Here is an 18,498-nt window from a genome sequence, read left to right as displayed (position 1 = left end):
TGGATAACCGAATATTAATATATTACAGTTGACATTATCTGAATTAAAATAGTTACAAGGTGATATTGTGTATGTCTTTGTTTCAGCTACCACGATTTGTGGCCTCATCTCTGAGAACAGAGAAATGCCAGCTGGCTGAAGGAAGGGGAAGTGTTTGTTTTGTGTTGTGTTTATGGTTAGGTGAAAAGGGAAACAAAAAAGTAAATTGATTTTTAAATATCTACGGTCTTACGACATTTGGTACATTTGCAATCGACGAGATTTTATTAAATGTTCTTCTTTATTGTCAAGGTCAGTTTAGATTTGCAGTGTTGCGTGACAGTATTCTGTTTCCTTGCATGCTATGACTGATTTGATACTTCATAATGAGATGTACTGCCAAAAATGCATGTATACGTGCCAAGACAATAAATAACTGCATTCGAAAACATTTGAGTGTTAATTATTTTCACACAAAAGCTTTGTGACGTCTCCGAGTGAATTCGAATTTGTAGAATAGGAACCCGTCGGCGTAGAACGTATATAGAAAAGAAGCGTTTAGGGGCATTAATGAGCCGTTGCACCTTTGATTAACGCTTCATAATGAAGATGGACAAAACAGCCAGCAAAAAAAAAAAAAAAAAAAAAATCACTGCGCTCTATAGAAATGCAGACTTTGGATTTAAATCGATCGTTGGAAACAGTGTCAGTGGGTTGCCGCAAATTAGTTGAACCCCTGTCTGGACTTTATACAGTAGAAGTTAACTGTCGATTGCGATTCCTTACATATTAGTCGTGAGATATCATCTCTCTACAGCAAATGGGTACACAAATTGTAAGCTGTAACTGTCTCTCCTGTAATAATTGTAACAAGGGAGCGAAATGCTGTAACTGCTGACACTAAACATCTCGTGGTCGTGCGGTAGCGTTCTCGCTTCCCACGCCCGGGTTCGATTCCCGGCGGGGTCAGGGATTTTCTCTGCCTCGTGATGGCTGGGTGTTATGTGCTGTCTTTAGGTTAGTTAGGTTTAAGTAGCTGTAAGTTCTAGGGGACTGATGACCGTAGCAGTTAAGTCCCATAGTGCTCAGAGCCATTTGAACCATTTTTGTTTAGTGTTTATGACCTGAAACACGTAAAGTGTACAACTTAAGAATCTAAGCTTATCTTCAAAATTGTAAGTGATACCACAGGAAATTTTCTACATACACAAAGATAGACACGACCTTTTTAGAGTAAAGAATTAGGTTTTGATGAATGGCGTACACATTTGAGCCATCGTTTTCTCTTGCATCTGCTGCCTCTCGTCCCCCCCCCCCCCCTGAAACGTATCAGTTCCCAATGCTAAGACAGCTCATTGAGTGACGTTACCTCCATCTTTTCAGCTAGTTCTGTGAAATATTTCTTCATTCTTCTTTTTATTATTTTCTATTGTAATGTGATTCTTCATTGTTGAATTATAAATTTGCAACAAAATTAATTGAAACTGAAAATAGCTCATTGATTACTGTCAAAACTTGTGTAAGGAATGTAAAAGTTTTATCAAACTGCATATTCGAAGCATGCCTATTAAAGAAATTTTCTCAGGAACAGCTTCTGTAGGCTGACTTCTTGGTATCTTGTTTCTACACCTTACTGTTACTTCTTGTTTATCTCCTGAATAAAGAAAATTTGTTTTTCTTTGTGTGGTCCCCTGGTTTGAAACAAATTGTACAGCATACCAAAATTTAAACTGCTTCCAATTAGTTCATTTCTCACAGTGCATTTTAATTGACTACATTATCAGTCATTTAATATATGGTCACATCTTAATTTACGTTTCAGTATTGATAAAACTGCCACTTAAATTTTGAACAGTGACAGACTTGTAATTTAGTAAATATTTTAAACTCAGAATGCAGAATTCAGCTACGTCACCTCTGATTTGTCATATCTGGTGAAATATCTTGGGGAAAGATACATGAGTTGTGGGTATTGGTGATTCTGATGATAGTTTGGACTACAGGCTCAATTGCCACACTAGTGTTATGATTGGCTCCATCTTTGACCTATGCAAATGTCTAGGTAAATCTGTGGAAGTTGCTAGTGTGGAAAATCAGTGGCTCACCACTGAATTGGGTGCATCATAAAGGACATTGTGTGGGCATAATTAGTTTCCTAAAAGTCTAAAAACTGACCAAATCAATTTCAAATCCAAATGATTTATGGCGTTTTTGCTGGCATCTGTAAATTAAATTATTACAAAAGATTACGCTAAAGAGCAACAACTAGCAAAGTAAAGCAGTGCAGTTTGGTTGGAAATGTTAATAAGAGTGAACACTCCTTAGTGTATTCCATCAAAATAACTGCTTCAAAATGAAAAGATTAACCTGCTGGTAAAAAAGAAAAGAAACATGTATGATTGGATGGCATACATTGATCGTGACACTGCTTGGAATTCCAGATTTTCAACAGAAACCTGTAGGTAGGTACTAGATAATACTGCAGGCACAACCAAAAAACAACTACATGTAAGTGTGCTGAGAATGATGTAACTGAATATTGCTATTAATTCAGCCCAAACATCCCTGGTAGCAGAAAAGTGGTTTTACTGCTGGAGTCCTTTCAAGGTGGCAGATTTCAAGCTATAACTATCAATTTAAACCCTTGCTTTCGACAGACTGGCTTTAGAACAGAAATGTGTCAAAGAAATAAATAACATAATTGTTAAGAGTATATCCTATGCGTAATACAGTAACATCTAAATAACTTTGCTGCCTCTTGGCATCTTTGATATTGTCACTATAAGTGAAAAGAGTTACGCAGACACCCTCGGTTGTTCATTTGCTATGTAGATAGAAGCGAAGTCGGAATGTTGTATTCTTAACATAACTCGTAGAATTGTGCTCTGTAGCATAATTGCAGGAGCTGTACTGAAATGGCTGCAGGCTCTGAACTAAACGGTCTGACTGCTGGACTTGAACTGTCTGAGTGCGTGACTGCACCATGTTTTCTTTTGTGCTTGTCAATTAAAGGATTTCCACCTCCACCAGTACAAGGCAGAACACAATGCAGTCCACAGTTAACAGTGTCCCTTTGGCAGTTGGCGGTGCTGTCAGCACATGAGTACGACATGCAGATAGATGTGTCACAGGAGCGGAAAATGGTCCAAACTTGTGTGTACCATCTGGAGGCTGCTGCCCAGCACCGAGAGGTGGCAGGTGATTGGTTGTAGAGAGAATAAATGTTATTCTTTTACCATGTTAATAATCAGTTCTGTAGAGCATAAACTCGTAGCAAGGAAAGGAAACTAATCCCCTGATAAGGAAATTAATCCTCTCCCACCACTGCAGGATGACATCTTGTCACCATAATAGAAAGGAGAGTATCACATGAGCAGATTACATTACAGGAATAAGAATATAATGAGAATGTGTGATATCAAGTAAGGCTTCCCTAAAATTTGTTAGATGCCATGCGTCCCTTCATGACCTTCATAAGTAACAATTAATTGCATATTAACCAAGACCCAAACTCAGCCACACCAGTCATAGCCAGTACAGTAACTATAACTGATTCACATCATCACAATAAAAGGATGACAGCCAAAACAGTTGCAGGATAAAATTTTTTATTAAAATTCTTGACCAAGGTTTCGGTACATATAAATATACCTTCATCAGAAGTAAAACTTCTAAAATTACATCATGCAATGGAGAATAATAAAACAATTATGCCAAAGGCATCGTCAGTAATTAAGTCATCATCTCCATTTGTACAACATGTGTAATGGGCGCAGGGTCAAAACGAACAGTTTAGCACCATTACTTCAAACCATTTGGTTCTTGATTTCAAAGTTTATGTATTTACAGCTGAGTTAATGTTATAATTTTCTTTCCATGGCATTTTGACAACTTTCGTAGTGGTTGGACTGAACATTGGGTGAGGACCAATCTACTGCCAAGGATTTTCGTTAGTGGAAGGACTGAAACTATAAGCTGTCATCTTCATGAGCACAATCAAGGAGCTAGAAGAAAAGAACCCCAGTTCAAAGAGTGACACAAATGGCTTGGAGAGCAATGTGTTAATCATATGCAGCTGCATAACAACATAAAAAGGTGCCATTGATTCAGGATGGCACAATGATAAGTCATAAGCTCATCATGGATCTGAGCTTGGAATTGTATTTTATTATGACATGATTTGACTTATTGCTTTGCTGATTTCTCCACTTCTTTGAATCAGTTTGTGCCACGTATATCCTAAACTTTATTTGTTTGTGATGATTCATTGATTATAATAAATTGTTAAACAGTAAATCTGTAATTGCAGTATACTAATATATTCCTTGATTCAATATGACACTGTGAAGTACTGGGTGGATTAGAAACAGTGGTATGAGAGAAGACAACCACTCACCGACAGAGAAAGTTTTAAACAGTAGACAGATACACCAGTAAAACATGTCCACCTGTGTTTGTCTGATGTCTTGTTAGATTCAGCTGCTGAGAAAATTGTGTGTGTGTGTGTGTGTGTGTGTGTGTGTGTGTGTGTGTGTTTTCTCATGCAAATCCTATCCTGAAGGACAGCCTTCAGGGATGTGGACAGAGTCACCACAACCAGATTTTTTTAGCTTTCCCCTTTATTGGTTTCACCAACTCACAACCAAACTGTAACATTCCAACTTAATTATGGCCTCATAATTCATGACATACTCGGGGGGGAGGGGGGGGGGGGGGGAACAGTTAAATATTTGTGATGACAGCCAAGAGTAGAATACTTATTTTGATGCTAGAAATTGGCTGCCTCTTGCACCATCTCTTATTGGTTTTACCATCCAATTGGCAGAGCAAAACAAATGTATTGCCAACCTAATGGCAGTAGAGAATACCACCGTTACTGCAACTGGCTCTGAACTGGACTTTAGCTGGATACCTCTGTGAAGTATTCTAGCAACAAATTATGACTAGTGTTAATGTAGTTATACTGATAATTAAGTGGATTACTTCTAAATTCTTCCTTAATAGGCCTACATGCACTGTGCTTTGTGATGGAAGACAAAATCCAGAAGTGACTAATTGGAGGGCTTGGGAATTTGAGTGACAGCAGTCAGAGATGAAGGATTTTAGAATGTATATTATTTCAAGGAAACAAAAAAAAGAATCATATGAATGAGGATTTTTTGTTTGCCATTAGGATTGTATTTTGATAGTATGTTCCATATAGGTGGGAAGTGTAAGTAAAATCAGCCATAACAATATTATGAAAAGGAAAGTAGCTATTCATTGTATAGCGAAGATGCTGTGTCACAGATAAACACACCAAAAAGACTGTCACAAATAACACAAATAAGCTTTTGGCCAGCAAGGCCTTTGTCAAAACTAGATGACACACAAACACACACACACACACACACACACAAATTCAACTCTCACACACACAACTGCAGTCTCTGGCAATGGAAGAGACAGTGGCTATATGGCTCCACTACATGGTGAGTTGCAACATTCCTTTTCATAATATTGTTACAATCCATCCTGGATTTTCCACTGTTTGATTTAAAATCAACCATATGTATACCAGAAGCTAAAGAAGACAAATTTATTATAGTCTCCATGTATCAGGAAGGTCGTGATTTCACCATTTAAAAAATGCTGAGCAAAAATCTCTTAATCCATTGTTCTTTGCTTAGTGCCTTGATGCGCTCCTAGTAGCCTTCCTTTAGTGTGATATAAGTTATGTGTGGTATAAGTTAGTCTGCATTGCTATTCTGTTTTCACATCCATGAATAATCATCCTCTTTTACTGTGTGTACCCTAGATTATGATTTGCAAGATAAGTTGTTACAAACTGTTTGGAAGTTATTTTTTTCTTAATGATGGTTGGTTTAAGAGCAGAATAAAAAATTTCACCATAGAAGTAAAAGAATTGAAAGTAAGATATTAATACCTGGTGTATCAAAAGATACAGTACACTTTCAATGTGTTACGGCATCCAAACTAATAAAGATATTCACGCCATGTTTGGCTTATGTGACAATCTATCTCACAAAGTTTTTATGTCACATAATCAATTGGTACACATACACCTTTGGTGGCACACACAACATCCAGTCTGTATTCAGACTCTATCAACTCTCGGCACAACATCTTTGCATCAACTGTGAGAATGGCAGCAACAATTCAATCCTTTAAATGTCCTTGACCCATCACCACAGAAAGAAGTCCAGTGGCGCAATGCCACGCAACCTAGGAAGCCAGGGAACTGGACCATCCCTGCCAATCCAATTATTTGGAGACACCTGGTCTTGACCGTCTTCTACAGTCTGAGCCCATGTGGTGGTTCATTGTCTTGTTGGTACACACACAAAGAAAACTTGAGTTTATCCCTCACATAAGCCAAACATGCTGAGAATATCTTAATTACTTTGGGTGCTTTAACACATTGAAGTTTTAGTGTACCTTTTGAGACACACTGTAGTTTTTCAGCCAAAGGAACTATAAATAGCTGCTGCAATGGAGAGAGAGTATTCCGGTCTCCATTGCTAAAGGAATAGTATGGTGTTTTATGTAACTGAAGTGTCATCCGACTTTGTTCCAGCTGTGGGCATCACATACAAGCACAGACTGGAAAAGGTGCATAATGTCAGCACATTTGATTAAATCATATTATCATGGATGCTCAGCTCATGGGACACTCCATCTCCAAGGATGTGTGGGTCTTAACATTCAACTTCTGCTGTCTCAAGAATGCAGTTGATTATCTTGATTACGGGAAACCAGAAATGCTAGTGTCAGCCAAGTTGTGCAAAAAAACATGTTGAGTGCAGGAGGTGCCACCAACTATCATGCATTGTAGCAACCGGCCACAGTGTTATAGATCACTCACCAATTCATTGCCAGGGTAATACAATCAACAAGCAACATTATTATCCATCTCGTTTCTTAACAGGTACTGGAGAGGTCACCTCACATAGTCGCTATGGGATACCTACTGACCGCAAGTCACAGGGCACAAAGTTTGTCATTGGTGCAGAAACATCTCAATTTCACACTAAAATCATAAAAAAAAATTCCTGTTCTGGTGATTCACTGCACTCCTGACTCCGTGCAGGTATAATATGAGTACATAGAAAACTACATGAAGTAGTGATCCTGATTGGCTACAGGACACCATAAAAGTAGGCAGTAAAGATATTCTCATGTGGGGAATGTTTCTACAGTAGGAAAAGGGTTCCCTGAAATGTCTGCCATTGCTTCGAAGTGTAAGTGGAATATGAACCTACTGCCCATTATAAATAACTGTTTGTTCACCGACGGCACTCTGTAGGTAACTTGTAGCTACATCAAGACTATGCACCTTCCCAATGTTCCTTAGTTGTGACAGAACAGTTTGAGGAACACATCATAGACCTTATGATCCGTTGGTTTCATTAGTTACAAAGTAACATATGCTGCTGCAAATCACAATTTTCATTTACCTGCATTATACAGAACTCCATATGAGAACTAATTCCCATTATCAATTGCATTTTTCATGTGTTATGGCATTTTTAGGTGTGATGTTCGTAATGTTTGAGCAGCTACATTATTCTGGTGCCCTTACTGCAATATAAAAACACACAGTTTTGTAATTGCTCAGTGTATCCTTCTCTATAGGTAATGAAAAACTTGGAAAATAATTTTACTGCCAGATTTCTTATAGTTCTCTTACACAGAAACTTCCACATAGGAGGAAGAAAAGAAATTTATAAGTAAATATTATTTCCAAATTCACCATTACCTATAGAGAAATATATGCCAGTAATTTCAAAATTAAGCATGTTTATATAAAAGATGCCAGACTAATCAGGCTCACATGTCACAATCATCGTGGCTAAATATGTCATAATACATAAAAATGCACTTGAAAATGAGAATTATTTCATGAAATGTATGATAAGGATAGTAAATAAGTAAAAATCATGACTGACACAGCAAATGTTTTATAACAGACAAAATCATTATTTATACAAACACAGGCTTTCACCAACTATTTAAAAAAAAAAAAAATAGGGTTCGTTTGCAGCCCCTGATGTCAGTTGTATTGGTGTGTCTTTAGTTCCATCAAGAAAGATGTGCATATCTCAAACCTAGTTCTGATAAATTGTTGCAAATTGTCAGTGGTAGTTGAGCTGTTGTGGATCAGAGTAGCTTCCTGATGCTTGTAGTATCTCATGTCATCTGTGCCACAATTTATTACTTCTGAAGGACTGCAGGGATAACTAGATAGGTGTATCTGATTCAGTGAGTGAGTGAAGTGAGATGAAATAAAGGGTTACATTGGACAAAGTAGTTGGTAATTGTGCTAGAGAGAGCAGAAAGTGTTGTTTGTTCGAAAAGGTCTGTGGAAGAGAATCTGTTTACATTCATGGAAGAAATGCATGTGATATACATCATTATGTAACCTGTTGACAAGAATGTTCTGCTCCCACCACTATCCGTCAACACCCATCATGCTCATGCTCTCGTGAACGCCTTGTAGCATCCAGACCCAGCCTAGCTGATGTCTTCCTGATGTCTTCAGTTTACCACATCCTCCAAAAGTCCCTCCCAACGCCCCACAAAACCCAGAACCCAAGCACACCCAAAACACTGTTGCTGACTTTTCCACCAAAACCTCAGTCCCACGAAAGTTTCAGACCTTCCAAAAGGCCTCACCTTCAGCCCTACTCCCAAGTTTAACAATGTCCAATTTGTCAGTCTCCTTCTCCCGATCCCTACAGTGGAAACACATACTTGCCACCAGTCCCTCCAACCAAAGCCAGTGGTGACCCTCCCATCCAACCATCCCCTTGTCACCTTCCAGGAACACCTTACCTCCAACTTAGCCTTACCATCCTTACCCAGGTCTCTTCCTAAGAACACTGGCCTTTCAGCAGAAGGAAGGGCAGATGTACACAACCTGAAAACGGGTCCTGACCTAATCATCCTCCCTGCAGACAAAGGTACCACCACTGTCAAGATAAGTCACAGTGAATGCCTGACGGAAGACCTCTGCCAACTGTCTGACTTCTCCATCTACAAGCTCTGCCAGAGTGATCCCATCCCAGAAGTCCAACATAACCTGCAATTCTTACTGAAATCCATAGGCCCTTCCCAGGACCTCTCCCCTGAGTCTATCTCACTCTTGGCACCAACAGCAGGCTGCACAACCACCTTCTACATGCTCCACAAACCCAACAATCCTGGACACTCCATTGTAACTGGCTATTTTACTCCCTCTGGGAGAATTTCTGCTCTTGTTGACCAACACCTCCAACCAATTGCCCGAAACCTAAGCCTCCCCCTCCCCACATCAAAAATGGTAACTACTTCCTTCACTGACTTCCCATCATCCCCACCCCTTTACCTCCTGGATACCTGCTTGTCATTGTTGATGCCACTCCCCCTCCCCATACAGCAACATCCCTGATGCCCATGGTCTTGCTGCTATCGAACACTACCTCTCTAAATGTCCTTCAGACTCCAAACCCACCATCTCATTCCTTATACACCTTACTAACTATATCCTGACCCACAATTACTGTTTGAAGGGAAGGTATATAAACAACGAACTTTCCTATGCCAATCTGTTTCTAGGCCATCTAGAGGAAACCACCTTAACCTCCCAAAACTCCCAACCCCTAGTCTGGTTCAGGTTCACTGATGATATATTCATGGTCTGGACTTAGGATCAGGGCATACTGTCCTCAATCGTTTACAACCTCAACATCTTCTTTCCCCTCCGCCTAACCTGGTCCTCCTCTGCCCAATGGGCTACCTTCCTGAATATTGACCTCCACCTCTCAGATGGCTCCATCCACACCTCTGTCAACAAAAAACCACTAACCACCAATGGTTCCTACATTATGATAGCTGCTATACCTTCCATACCAAAAATTCCCTCCCATACAGCCTAGCCACCTGTGGATGACATATATGCAGTGACAAGAACTCCCTTGTCCAGCATGGTAAAGGCCTCACAGAGGCCTTCATATACAGGCAGTATTCCACAAACCTATGCCACAAACAGATTTTCCATACCATATTTTCAGCTCCAGAGTTCCCACCACTGCCAAGAATCAGTTGTAAACTGGAGCACGTGAACTGTATCATTCACCAGATCTTTGATTATCTCTCAACCTGCCCTGAAATGAGAGACATCCTACCCAAGATCATTCCCACCCTTCCTAAAGTGGCATCCTAACATCCATCCAATCTCCACGACATCCTAATCCATCCCTACACCACTCCCACTCCCAACCCTTTGCCAAAGGGATCGAGATCTACCCAGTCCACCCACCCGACACCTCCTACTCCAGTCCTGTTCCAAGCTTGTCCTACCGCATCGGAGGCTGGGCCACCTTGAAAGCAGCCATGTGCAAACACTGCACAGCTTTTAATGACAGTATGACTACCAACCAGCTGCTTAACAGGACCAAAATCGTTGTGAAGAACAAAGTTAACTGTCCAGTGGCACAATGTGCAGCTGAGCACAACAGGGTGAATTTCAGTGGCTGCTTCACAACCAGGACAATTTGGATGATATCCTCCATCACTAGTTCCTCCAAACTAAGCAGATAAGAACTATCCTTACAACACATCCTCCATTCCTGTAATTGTTCCGGCCTCAATCACAGGTGACCCACTTTCTCCGCACCCTCCATTCAACAGTTACCTCTACCTCAGCCCTATCACTCCCTCCAATTCACATCCCCATGCCGCCCTCAGTTTGTGCTGCTCCTCATGAGCCCAACAATCGTGCATTCCATGTCAAGCCCATATATCTGTGCCACCCCTCCCTCACACGTTCCTATCCAGCAAACAAGCTGCCTCTCTCCGAGCTGTTAGCCACTCATCTCTAGTCCATCTCTCTGCCTCCTGCCACCCAATTGACACTTCCTCCACCACAATTAGTCAACCTGCCAGAAAATAGTGTTAATCAAGCGAACACCATGTAGGGGGATAGGTGTGTGTGTGTGTGTGTGTGTGTGTGTGTGTGTGTGTGTGTGTGTGTGTGTTTTCATCATCTTAGTTGTACCAAGTAAGGTTACATTCATTTTAGTGGAGGTTGCAGATCAGTATAGAAGGTATTTAGAGATAAGCATGAGGTACTAATGTACTTCAAACTTTTTGTTTAATGATCATCATTAGCTGTTGGTATTTGTAATGAGGAAAACCATGAGTGTGAAGGAATTAAAAGTCAAGACAAAATATAGATCACAAATTTAGAAGCACCCGCTTACCTGTCATTGAAAGTGATAACAGGTTGGGTAGAGAACAAATGGAAATAACACTCTTTAGTTGAATGTAGCACTTTTAAAATTAGGATTGTGTTGGGACTTCAGAGCAATGCAAGATAAAAGAATTTGTAGGATAATAATCCACAGCCCCACAATGCTAGAGCAAGAGAAAAATTTGTTTACTCCTGGCTCACTTTGTATGTCTTCCACAATGAATTTTCACTCCACAGTGGACTGTCTGTTGATTTTGAAACTTCCTGGCAGATTAAAACTGTGTGCCAAAACCAGTAGCCAAATGTGGGAGCTTCATCTTTTGTAAGCAAGTGACCTACTGACTGAGCTAACCAAATGGTACTCATAACCAGCCCTCACAGCTTTATTCCCACCAGCACATCCTCTCCTACCTTTCAAACTTGACAGAAGTTCTCCTTGAATAAGTCCAAGAAAGGATATTGCGGAGAAAAGGCTTAGCCATAGACTAGGGTACTGTTTCCAGAATGAACTTTTATTCTTCAGTAGAATGTGTGCTGATTTAAAACTTTGTGGCTCTTGGAAGGCAGGAAAGGCAGTACTGACAGAAGTAAAAGTAAGTAATGCTTAGCTCAGACGTTAGCATGGCCAGTTTGAGATAATTGATAATTTTTCTACACATGTGACTTATTATTTGCTACTCCCCCCCTCCCTCCCCACCCCTTTCCTCCTCCTCCTCCTCCTCCTCCCAGTACACTTTCACCCATTCTAGTTTTTGCTACTATTTGAGATACATGTACTGTGTACAGATATGGAGTTGGGTGTTCCTCACAGCTTGGTACTCGAAGTGGCCACTACTAATTGTTGTAAATCCTGTATGGAAATCTTACAGTTATGGTGCCCTGAGTGGAAGTTTATGTTGCTTGTGCCTTAAACTGGCCCTGGTTGGTAGAGTACTTATTTGCCTGAAAAATCAGAGATCCCAGGTTTGAGGCAAGTCCCTGACCAGCATATAGTTTTAACTTGTATGATTTCTGTATTGTATTTTGAATGCATTTGCTCCACTCTGTTACCTCATTTTTTATCCAGCAGGTGGCAAACAGATACTTTTCATCTGCATATTGTAATACCTTCTCACTTCTCTACGTATTACTTGTAATTTGAAATTAACTAGTTGTCCACTTACACTCCAATAATAATGATGAAGATAATAATAATAATAACTGACACAGCTAAGTAGTATAGGAGAAGGATCAGTGGCTTTTTCAGAGTAGCTGTTTCTCACATTATATTCACTGCTATGCAAAACTTAAGGAAAGAAGTAACTTCCACATGATGTATCAGTACCAAGTAACATAGCTTGATGAAACTTGGATGCTACATAGAAAAGGATGCTATGGGATACTACAGACAGTAACTGAAAGAAATACAAAATGAGATGAACAGAAATTGCACTTGTATTCAAAGACAATAACAACACTGAAGTCACTGTGATTCATGATAGTCTCCTCTACATTACAAAAGGCAGCACATGGTTCTTAAAAGGGTGTGTGATCACCACAGATGGCAATGCATGCTCTACTACATGCTTCCATGCTAACCCCAAGGTTGGTAAGCAATTCTTGTGGCAGGGTGTTCCATTCCTCTACCAGTACAGTTGACAAGTGCTGGATGGTTGTTGCTGCATGGGGATGTGCTGCAATACATCTCCCCAATGCATCATACATGTACTCAATGGAATTTAAGTTGGGGGAATGCCAGAATGGGCAGGCCAGTCCATTTGCCAAATGTCCTCTCATTCCAAAAGCTCATCCATCTGCGCTGTGCAATGCTGATGTGCATTGTTATCCATAAAAATAAAGTCAAGGTGAATGCACGCCTGAAAATATGCAGTTGAGAAAGAAGTAGTGTCACAATAACATCGACCGATTAGTGTACCATATTCAAAGATTTGAATGTCAGTACACCCTTGCAATTTCTGCTTCCCCACACCATAACACATGAGTCACCAAAACGATCATGTTCAACAAAGTTCGTGGTTGCATTATATGCCCTCATATGCCGAGAGATGGGAACCCGTAATGCACACAGGAACATTATCGAACATGATAATTTTGGTGGGTATAGGTGCTATAATGTGGAGGGACATGATGTTTCATGGATGTACTGACATCGAGATCTTTGAACATGGTACACTCACCAGTTAACATTATTGTGACATGTGCTCCTTCCCCATGTGCATCTTTTCAGAGTGGCATTTGGCCCTGACTTCCTTTTTATGGATGACAATGTGCAACAAACAGTGCAGGAAGAGGAGCCTATGGAATGAGAGGATATTCTGCGAATGGACTAGTTTGCCCATTCCCCCGACTTAAATCCCATCAAGCACGTGGGATGCATTGGGGAGCCATATTGCAGCACATCCACATGCACCAATGACCATCCAGTATTCATCAACAACACTGACTGAGAAACGGAACATCCTACAACAAGAATTATTTAGCAAGCTTGTGGACGACATGAGAACATATTGCACAGTATGCATTGCTGTCCGTGGTGATGACACATCCTATTAAGAATCATGTGGTGCCTTTTGTAATGTCCAGGGGGCCACCATGAGTCACAGTGACTTCACTGTAATTATTGCCTTTGAATAAAAGTGCCCTGTCTGTTTGTCTCATTGTGTATTTCTATCAGTTACCATCTGTACTACACTGTGGTGGTTCTTCACACCAGTGTGCAGTACACATAAGGGATAAACAGTACTCCATCGACAAACTTTCAGGGGTTGGTGTACCTTCTGAGTATTTTAATACAAGGATTCCATGGTCCCCAGCGGCTCATTACAGAGTTATCGCATTTTGTTTGGTTTCTTGCTGCTGTTAGCTTTTTATCTATATTGCACTGAAAATAGAGTATAGCAATGCACATGCCGGTAGTATACAGTGTGTGTATTCTTTCCATTCATTCCTGGTACCTGCTGTTGACAACAGTAATGTCTTTCTTACCTCATTGCCCTCAATTTTACATTCATCACTACGTGGTTCTGCGCAGGATTTTTCTTCATGACAATATTAGCTGTGTGATTATAGTGACACACAGCAATACTGTGGATAGGTTTACTGATGAAGAGTCAGCTGATATGTATGTATTGCAGCAGAAGAGAGGGACAATGACGCTCTGCTGAGCTCTTCCTGCAGTGATGATGTTGGCCACACCATGGGACGTTTGCATCTGTGCATAGGCCCCTATGAGAAACTGGAATCTTTCATGCTAAAATTTAAGGCACTGGGTGTGTGAGGTATGCTAGAACACCCGATATGAAAGAGAGTGTGTTAGACACAATTGGTAACAGTTCTGCCTCTAATTGCATGAGCTCCAAACACCAGCCAATCAACTGTTTTAGAGTCCAATATTAACAACAATTGCACCCGTATCATCCACAGAAGGTGCAATAGTAGCAGCTAGCTAACTTCCCATTTTGAGTGGCATTTGAAAATTGTTTCCAAAGGAATGTACAGGAAACACCAGTTTTCTTACTTTAATATTGTTTACAGATGAGTCCATGTTTACAAGAGAGGGCATATTCAACAGTAGGAATAGCCATGTAAGGAATGACAACGTGTAATTACAGATGAGGCCATGTTTACGAGAGAGGGCATGTTCAAAAGTAGGAATAGCAATATAAGGGATAACGAACATCCACACACACTGGTGTGTCGATCCTATGAACAGAAGTTTGCTGTGAATGTATGGGCTGGTATTGTCAACGATTTTGTGATTGGACCTTATCTATTTCCTGATACAGCGAATAGAGTGGTGTACATAACTTTCCTCAACATCTCGTACAGTTCCTAGATAATGTGCCACTGAGAATTCATCAGCTTATGTGGTTTCAACATGACAGGGCACCTGCATGCTTCACATTCAATGTTAGGAACCACATTGAAGAACAGTTTGGATGACAATGGATTCGTCGCCGTGATCTTGTTCTTTGGCCACCTCAGACATAACACTAATAGCAAACAAGTCTGCAGAAGTATTCACTGGAGTCTCATTACTAGGCTCCTTACATGTCCGTAGAAGAACAAGGGCTTCTTCTTCTGGGCCCACGTGAAGAGCCTAGTTTACGAGAGTCCAGTGAATACATGCACAGACTTGGTTGTTAGAATTATCACACCTGTGGAAATAGTATGCCAAACTCTTGGCATTCTTGATTGTGTAAGACAGTCAATGGTGTGTTGCTGTGCAATTTGCCATAATCGTAGTGATCAAAATTTTGAACAGTATCTGCAGGGGAACTGTTCTGTATTTGTTATGTGCTATACTGTACACTTGCAAAACAGACAGAACACACTGTAATAAAGTGTACGTGTTTTGCCATGAGGGTTGTAACATTACTCTGTGCTGCACATTGTACATTTTGTTTAATTTGTGTTACAAGCTTCTTCGCTGTTGTGGAGGTATTTGCACAAAAACTAGCGTGATCACAGGAACAAACCAGATATGTCATAACCTTTGAAAGTTTGTCAGTGGAATTGTGTTTTACCCTGTATAAAGTAATCTGGAAGTAATTCTCATAATTATCAATGAATAGATTAGTGCTACTAAAAATTTATTGAAGGTATACTACACGGAAGTAGCCTTCAGTGCCTGCCTTTGACTGCTGATGTACAACTTAACTTGTTCCACATTCCTGAAGGCTCTTCTTCATTGGGAGATTAACGGAACACAATGTGTGAATGAATGAATGAGTGATGTTGCTATTGTTCAGTGTATAAGTAATTAACATAATGATAAGTTCCATTATCAAGTGAGAGTATTTTTAGTGGGCCCATGGAACAAAATAATATTTGTATTAAAATAATTTTTTATTATATGTCAGAATTTTTCTACCATTATTCCAAATAATTTATTTTTATTGCTCAGTTTGAGAAAGTTATTTCTGATGAGCCAATTCCTTTACCTTCTGTAACTTCTGTGTAATCCTCGGTTTTAAGAAATATATATATATATATATATATATATATATATATATATATATATATATATATATATATATATATATATATATATATAAAAAGAAAGATGATGAGACTTACCAAACAAAAGCGCTGGCAGGTCGATAGACACACAAACAAACACAAATATACACACAAAATTCAAGCTTTCGCAACAAACTGTTGCCTCATCAGGAAAGAGGGGAAGGAGAGGGAAAGACGAAAGGATGTGGGTTTTAAGGGAGAGGATAAGGAGTCATTCCAATCCCGGGAGCGGAAAGACTTACCTTAGGGGGAAAAAAGGACAGGTATACACCCGCACACACACCCATATCCATCCACACATACAGACACAAGCAGACATATTTAAAGACCAAATATGTCTGCTTGTGTCTGTATGTGTGGATGGATATGGGTGTGTGTGCGAGTGTATACCTGTCCTTTTTTCCCCCTAAGGTAAGTCTTTCCGCTCCCGGGATTGGAATGACTCCTTATCCTCTCCCTTAAAACCCACATCCTTTCGTCTTTCCCTCTCCTTCCCCTCTTTCCTGATGAGGCAACAGTTTGTTGCGAAAGCTTGAATTTTGTGTGTATATTTGTGTTTGTTTGTGTGTCTATCGACCTGCCAGCGCTTTTGTTTGGTAAGTCTCATCATCTTTCTTTTTAGATATATTTTTCCACGTGGAATGTTTCCCTCTGTTATATATATATATATATATATATATATATATATATATATATATATATATATATATATATATATATATATATATATATACTCCTGGAAATGGAAAAAAGAACACATTGACACCGGTGTGTCAGACCCACCATACTTGCTCCGGACACTGCGAGAGGGCTGTACAAGCAATGATCACACGCACGGCACAGCGGACACACCAGGAACCGCGGTGTTGGCCGTCGAATGGCGCTAGCTGCGCAGCATTTGTGCACCGCCGCCGTCAGTGTCAGCCAGTTTGCCGTGGCATACGGAGCTCCATCGCAGTCTTTAACACTGGTAGCATGCCGCGACAGCGTGGACGTGAACAGTATGTGCAGTTGACGGACTTTGAGCGAGGGCGTATAGTGGGCATGCGGGAGGCCGGGTGGACGTACCGCCGATTTGCTCAACACGTGGGGCGTGAGGTCTCCACAGTACATCGATGTTGTCGCCAGTGGTCGGCGGAAGGTGCACGTGCCCGTCGACCTGGGACCGGACCGCAGCGACGCACGGATGCACGCCAAGACCGTAGGATCCTACGCAGTGCCGTAGGGGACCGCACCGCCACTTCCCAGCAAATTAGGGACACTGTTGCTCCTGGGGTATCGGCGAGGACCATTCGCAATCGTCTCCATGAAGCTGGGCTACGGTCCCGCACACCGTTAGGCCGTCTTCCGCTCACGCCCCAACATCATGCAGCCCGCCTCCAGTGGTGTCGCGACAGGCGTGAATGGAGGGACGAATGGAGACGTGTCGTCTTCAGCGATGAGAGTCGCTTCTGCCTTGGTGCCAATGATGGTCGTATGCGTGTTTGGCGCTGTGCAGGTGAGCGCCACAATCAGGACTGTATACGACCGAGGCACACAGGGCCAACACCCGGCATCATGGTGTGGGGAGCGATCTCCTACACTGGCCGTACACCACTGGTGATCGTCGAGGGGACACTGAATAGTGCACGGTACATCCAAACCGTCATCGAACCCATCGTTCTACCATTCCTAGACCGGCAAGGGAACTTGCTGTTCCAACAGGACAATGCACGTCCGCATGTATCCCGTGCCACCCAACGTGCTCTAGAAGGTGTAAGTCAACTACCCCGGCCAGCAAGATCTCCGGATCTGTCCCCCATTGAGCATGTTTGGGACTGGATGAAGCGTCGTCTCACGCGGTCTGCACGTCCAGCACGAACGCTGGTCCAACTGAGGCGCCAGGTGGAAATGGCATGGCAAGCCGTTCCACAGGACTACATCCAGCATCTCTACGATCGTCTCCATGGGAGAATAGCAGCCTGCATTGCTGCGAAAGGTGGATATACACTGTACTAGTGCCGACATTGTGCATGCTCTGTTGCCTGTGTCTATGTGCCTGTGGTTCTGTCAGTGTGATCATGTGATGTATCTGACCCCAGGAATGTGTCAATAAAGTTTCCCCTTCCTGGGACAATGAATTCACGGTGTTCTTATTTCAATTTCCAGGAGTGTATATATATATATATATATAAACAAAGATGATGTGACTTACCGAACGAAAGCGCTGGCAGGTCGATAGACACACAAACAAACACAAACACACACACAAAATTCAAGCTTTC

At 41.2% G+C, this 18,498-nt stretch overlaps 1 protein-coding gene across 5 annotated transcripts in view; it reads left to right on the top strand.

Moving 5' to 3' along the window:
* The window catches only part of LOC126263736 (probable phosphorylase b kinase regulatory subunit beta), a 195,025-nt gene that overhangs the window by 7,077 nt on the left and 169,450 nt on the right, over nt 1-18,498 (top strand). For 3 of the 5 annotated variants that reach the window (XM_049960912.1, XM_049960909.1, XM_049960913.1), the window contains exon 1: nt 93-291. The exons of 1 other annotated variant lie outside the window; for it this stretch is intronic. The gene's annotated coding sequence lies outside the window, so the exon portion shown is untranslated. Of the gene's footprint in view, nt 1-86; nt 292-18,498 lie in introns of those variants that run through there. One more of the 5 variants, XM_049960910.1, reaches the window with a different exon arrangement.

Source organism: Schistocerca nitens, chromosome 6, assembly GCF_023898315.1.
Source record: "Schistocerca nitens isolate TAMUIC-IGC-003100 chromosome 6, iqSchNite1.1, whole genome shotgun sequence".
NCBI classification, from domain to species: domain Eukaryota; kingdom Metazoa; phylum Arthropoda; class Insecta; order Orthoptera; family Acrididae; genus Schistocerca; species Schistocerca nitens.
The sequence above is the reverse complement of the archived record's forward strand: the minus strand, read 5'-3'. Positions and strand labels throughout refer to the sequence as shown.